Raw genomic sequence first — 6,764 nt, 5'->3', positions numbered from 1 at the left:
ATTGTTTTGTATGCTAGATTTGGATAATACCTTGGAAGTTCATATTTACATGTATAATAGAGAAAACATAGTTCCAAGGTATTTAGGGTTGCATGTACACTTAGGATTGTTAGAATGCTCAAAACCCAACAATAATAACGATTAGCATCCCTTGTGGCATGTTTGAATGGCCCACACACATCAATGTGTACAACATCCAACAAACCTTCACCCCTCTCACAAGAACCTGTGAAGGGTGACTTTGTCATTTTTCCAAGTAAGCATGATTCGCAACTATCATCTGACTTTAGGTCAAATGACTCCAAGACTCCATCCTTTTGGAGTTGGCCTATGCGTTTCTTGCTTATATGTCCGAGACGACAATGTCATAATGATGCTTTATCCAAGTTATTATTTACAGAATCAATACACAATACATTATTTCCTAAGTTATCAACCACAGATACTGTTTCATACATGCCATCACATGGTAATGCTTTAAAATAAAGAACATTATTAAAGAAAGCATTAATAGAACTAACTTCATTATCAAATGAAAAGGTGAAACCCTGTTTATACAATGCATGAAAGGAAATAATATTTCTTGCCATTTCTAGCGAATAAAAACACTTATTCAAATCTAAAATAAACCCACTACTTAGCGATAAAGTATAAACTCTAATCTAGGTGATAGGTAAAGCTTTCCTATTCCCCATGATTAAGTTTATTCTTCCTTGCTACACATTCTCATTTCTTCTTAGTCCCTTCAAATCAGAACATATATGAATACCACAACCGGTATCAAGGACCCAAGAGTTAGAATGGGGTGAGTTATTAGATAAGATAATGTAAATACCTGCATGGTTGGGTTTAACTTTCCCATCCTTCATATCTAGCTGGTATTTTGGGAAGTTTCGCTTCCAATGTGATTTTTCATGGCAATAGAAGCATTTAGCCTCTTTTGGGTCAGAAGAAGGAGTGACGAAACCTTTCTTGGTTCCACTTGAAGAAGAGCCATCAAGGGTCCTAGCCTTGGTACCCTTCGAAGAGCTCTTTCTCTTCTTCCCTCGACTTTTCCCGATTGCCAAAACCAGTGCGGAGTTTGGAGTAGGAGTGTTAACAACCGACTTCCCCTTAAGACCTGTTTTTGCGGTCTTGAGAAGCCCCTGAAGTTTGTTGAGTGTGACCTCTTCCTTATTCATGTGATATACCATGCATAATTGATCATAGCAAGATGGTAAGGAGTGCAAAATGATATCTATTGCAAGCTCCTCAGGTATGTTCACATTAAGCTTCAGCAATCAATCCACATACCTTTTCACTTTCTGCATGTGGCTCGTGACGGATTCCCCGTCCTTCATCATGGTTGTTATCATGGAGTAGATGATTTCATACCTCTCTTGTCGTGCACTTTGATGGTATCTTTCCATCAGATCTTGGTGCATTTCAAAAGGGTAGAAGTCCTCATAGGACTTTTCAAGTTCCGCTGTCATCGTGGCCATCATGATGCATGCCACTTTGGTAGCATCCCTTTCATATGCCTGAAAGTCAGCGATCTCCTGGGGAGTTGCAGTGGTCTCATCAATCTCCTTAAGCTCTTTGTCGAGGACATATTCTTTGTCCTCGTAGTGGGTAATCATCTTGATGTTTCTAATCCATTCATTGAAGTTGGATCCATCAAAAGTGACTTTCCCACACAAGTTCATAAGGGTAAAGGAGCCATTAGGATTAGAGCCAGAAGCAACATTGTTTGAAGACATCTGAAGGAAGAGGACAAGATTAGTTTAGATATCAAGAGAGTCCTTAACAAACACCCAAATGTAATATTAAGGCTAGGATCCAATCACAATATATTATAACTTGGAAGAGGTATGCCGTAATCCAAGGTATAACATATTTGAAAGGTAGGTGAATGATGATTCACCAATTTCCACCATGAAAACCGATATATTAAATATTAGGTTTTTGATTGGTTCTTAGAAATTCCTAGATTCTTTTGAGATTCAATGAACTTTTCAAAGGCATGTTTCAATATCGAGTGTGCCCTCCAAGTTTTGTGACAAGGATACCGAGGATCACAAAACCAGGTGTGAAGTAACCATGCAAATCACTTGGTACCCTTAAAGTTTATCACTCAATCGATGTGCCGGTTAACCACACACGCTCCATCGATACTATCATAAATATTAAGTCACCCTTTGCCTACCTTGTTAAGTCCAAGTTAGTGTGCTGGTTAACCACACACGCTCCACTAACGACTTAGACAATGTGTAAAGTGTAATTTTATGGATTAGCACCTTATTCACATTTTTCCTAAACTAACTAATATTGGGAATTTAATAAAAGTGTTTAGTTACTTTATAATATTCATCATAATTTTAATGAGAATTTATAAGTTCTTGTCCTACCCGTTCGGCTAACGACCCTCCACCAGTCAAGCAAGCGGTGGGTGAGAGTGGACACCCATTAAGTTGCAATTTTATAGGCAACAACCTTATACCCACCTTATAGACTGGGTTCGTGAATGAGGCATACTAGCGGTAAGACGACTTTAATCTTATACATATATATATATATATATATATATATATATATATATATATATATATATTATTAACTTATAATATTATAAGTATAAGGGTTGAATTTTAACTTTTAAAATTCTAAGGATTGGAACTAAAGTTTTAACATGACTTTACTTGTTCCAAAAGTTGAGGGCAAGTTTTGTAAACTTCCAAAACTTTTGATTTCTTGTAACTTATGAGTTAATTATGGTATTAAAAACGAAGACTCTTCATTTTATAACCCATGTGTTCTTTTAATGGTTTAAAAGCAAAGTGACTTTTGGTTTTCCATAACTTGAGGACAAGTTGTGGACTCCATTAAAACACATAATGATCAAGAATTAATCTACCACATTGGTTACAAACAATTCCTATGATCATCTAAACATCATAAGATCAAGAACATGAATATGAACACTTTCATGAATCAAAAATTACACTTAAAACTTTGTAATTTTGATAACTTGTTGTTGTAAATGGATTAGAAAGAACATTAATCCATCTAAAACAATTTTTCAAGTACCAAAACAGTTTAGGTTAATGTTCCTAGTCCATTTCCAGCAACAAAAATCAAAATTCTGAAAACTGCAGCCTCTACTCGTCGAGTGCAAGAACTGACTCGACGAGTAGCTTGCATTTGGTCATGGACTTGTCGGGTCCCCCCCCATGGAATCGACGAGTTCATACGAGCAAAAAGCCTAGGCTCTGATACCACTGAAGGGTTTTGAGCATTCTAACACTTCCTAAGTGTACATGCAGCCCTAATAACCTTGGATCTATGTTTGTCTAATTATCATGCAAAGTTGTTTTTCCAATGTTATGAACCTATCTAGCATACATGGGGTACAATTTTTCTTTGTATAAAAGATAGAACTACAGACCTTGTTGTTGAAAGTGTTCCTTGAAACCTTGTGAGCCTAGCACCCCAAGTGTCATGCCTCAAATGCTTCAAACAACACCAAATACTCTTGGAAAGACTTTTGAGAGAACACACACTTCCTAAAATCTGCCTAGCCCTCTTGTTTCACATGTGTAGCCGATTTTGGTGGAGAATGGGACACTTATATAGTGTTGACACATCTAGGGTTACACCATGTAAACCCTAATGTGTCATGACTCTTCATTTCCATGACCCATGGGTTTGTAACTCCCATGGAGCATCCTATGGGTGGAACCCAACTTGATAATCCATGGAGCCTCTTAGTCCACTACACAAGATATGGATAATTTACATAATCAACCCATATAGAACTTATAATATATTAATATATTAGAACTTATAATATATTAATAATCTCCAAGTGTTATTTTCTCTCATTTAGTCTATCCAATTGCATGGTGCCATGCAACCCAAATGGACCATGCCGGGTCGGGTCAAGTACTTACCAGAAATAGTTATGGACTTAGACACCTTATCCAACAAAATTAATCTTTTTAATCTCAAAAAATGATGTAAATTGTAAAATTTGGGGAAAAATATGCTTTTTAGTTCATTTAGTGATCGAAAAACAAGCACTAAATAGTTAGCTTAGCTAATGCCCTCCAATTCTTAAGTCATTATCAAGGATGAACATATATAAATATAAATGGAATTGAAAAGAAAACATACCTAAATATAATGGGCTAAGATCCTGGGGCTATGTAAAATAAGTTTTAAGATGTATATCGATCCAAGATCTTGGTAATACTTGACCATATAGGGTAAACAACAAGTGTGCCTCCTTTCCAACTCCTGAGTCTATAATGTAAGGAGCTTACCATTTTGGGTCAAGTTTAAATGCACTAAGTTTTGTTGTGTTGTTGAAAACCTTTCTAAGGACAAGATCACATATCTGGAATCTTCTTATTCTGATATGGACACTTGAAGAATGCAAGTTGGATCATCATGATCATAGATGGCACATCTAGGTCATATGTGGGGTATCAAGATTTTGGTGGATCATTTCGAATATTGATTTCTCATCAGAAACATTGTTGGCTCATCTACAACTCTTTCTTTTAACTAGAGTTAATGGGTCAACATAAATACTTGGTGGCTCAACTCAAGTCAATGGATCAACATGATCATATTGATGGCTAACCAAGACTCCACATGGCACATCATGTACATTGAAGGCACGTCTAAATGCTTAAATGCACATGTAATTCATTCATGGTCCATCTTGAACAAGTATTCGTCATATTCATGTTCAAGACACATTTCAACATTCAAGAAACAACTCAACTTGGTGAACAACACTTTTGGAAGTTGATGACATCTAAGAAGACAATTGAGCAACATGACGCTCATGTTGCTCATCATATTTTCAATGTTGATCAAGAAGGATCAATAATTATGAAGACTCATAACTTGGGTGGAACCCTAACGAAATACTAATAGAATTCGAATATTCTATCCATTCCCTGTTAAGTAGGAAAATTTGTCAACTAATTACTAAGTCATGAAGATGTGTCAGCACCTGATTGGTTAAGCCATGTAATGGGCTTTTCCAAAGCCTATACATAGGCCCCTTGGGATCCATTATAATGTTTCGATTTTCTGCTCTTTTCTGCTCCTTCCTGCTCATTATGCACAATTGTTGCTTAGATTAGTTTTCTAAGAGCCATTTGAGTGTTTTAGGTTGTCTATCATTCAAACACTTGTAACTGATTCTTGGTGAATATGAGACTCTTTGCAATCATTGATATTTATCATATAAAAAACGTTTTATCATTAAATAGGTGATTCACATCTCTTTATTTTCCGCATTACTTGCCACTTGATGATTATGAAACTTTGTTTCAGTATTTTCAACACGTGTACTACTCTAGTCTAGGTTATCTGAATTCTTCTCATTTTTTCAGTTGGTATCAGAGCCAAGGTTTGTTATTGTGCCAAGACATCTTGGTGCTCACAAACTAAAGTTGCATGTCGCTTATGCGAGTGTTGCTCACGAAGCCTTGTTGCTCATGAAGCCTTGTTGCTCATGAAGCCTTGTCGCTCACGAAGCCTTGTTGCACCAAGCGAGTATGAGAGTAAGAATTTGTGAGAGAGTGAAAAAGAAATAATGATAAGTAGAACTGAGGTATTTATAGGTGAAGGTTTCTAGGGTTTCTCAATAGGCCGAAATACGGCTTACATGGGCCAACTTGTGGGCCCAGAAGGCTTGGATGGTACTCAAGTATAAATAGGATATTGTCAACTTGAGTCACGAGTGCGAGAATGATGCCTTGAGAATCAAGAAAGAAAAGGTGGTGCATGCATGGATGTTATCTTTGAGATGTGCATGGAACGTAAGGAAAGACCTACTCGAAACGCGCATGACATACTTGACATGTGCATGCCCTACCAGAGATGTGCATGGCCTACTTAAGATATGCATGGCCTACTTAAGATATGCATGGCCTACTTGAAACCTGCATGGCTCATTAAAAACGTGTATGGCCTATTCAAAACGTCCATGACACATTTATTATGATATTTGTGGAATTAATGAACCGCATGGGCGTGATGCATGTTGTTGATCATGTGCCAATGTTCTTGATCATGCTCCAATGTTTTTAAACATGTTCCAATGTTCCTGAGCATGCTCTAAAGCTCTTGAACAGGCTTTAATGTTCTTGAACATGCTCCAAATGACTGAAGAAGCTCCAAGGAGGTCCAAGTGATCAAGATTCTTCAAATTGGTGAATTTTCTCCAAGATACTTCTAGCTGATCGAGATGATGAAGATGGTCCTAGATGCCTCAAGATGATCAAGTTGATGAAGATGGTCCAAGATGCCTCAAGATGATCAAGTTGATGAAGATGGTCCAAGATGCCTCAAGATAATCAAGTTGATGAAGATGGTCCAACATGCCTTAAGATGATCAAGATGAATGAAGATGCTTCATTTATTCATCCAGTTGGTCCAAATAAGAGGAGATGGTACAAGATGGTCCAAGAGCATGCAATTGCTCTAAGTTTACTGAAGATGGTCCAAGTGACCAAGATCATCTACTTGCTCCAAAGCACTTCTAGTTTGTCCAAGATGGTTCTTTAAAGATTTTGATCTTTTCCTTCTTCATGATATATAATAATACTCCATAAACCAAGATAAGCACATATAGCTTTCTTGAAAAGGATGGTACACTTGTCATAAGATGCTCCACATGATCAAGGATGTTCCATGATCATGTAAGTGATATTCTATATCAAACGTACCTGTTTTACCTTAGATTCTTAGGAATGAGTTTAAATAGA

This window comes from Lactuca serriola, chromosome 4, assembly GCF_051521515.1.
Source record: "Lactuca serriola cultivar US96UC23 chromosome 4, Lser_US96UC23_V15, whole genome shotgun sequence".
In the NCBI taxonomy this organism is placed as follows: Eukaryota; Viridiplantae; Streptophyta; class Magnoliopsida; order Asterales; family Asteraceae; genus Lactuca; species Lactuca serriola.
The sequence above is the reverse complement of the archived record's forward strand: the minus strand, read 5'-3'. Positions refer to the sequence as shown.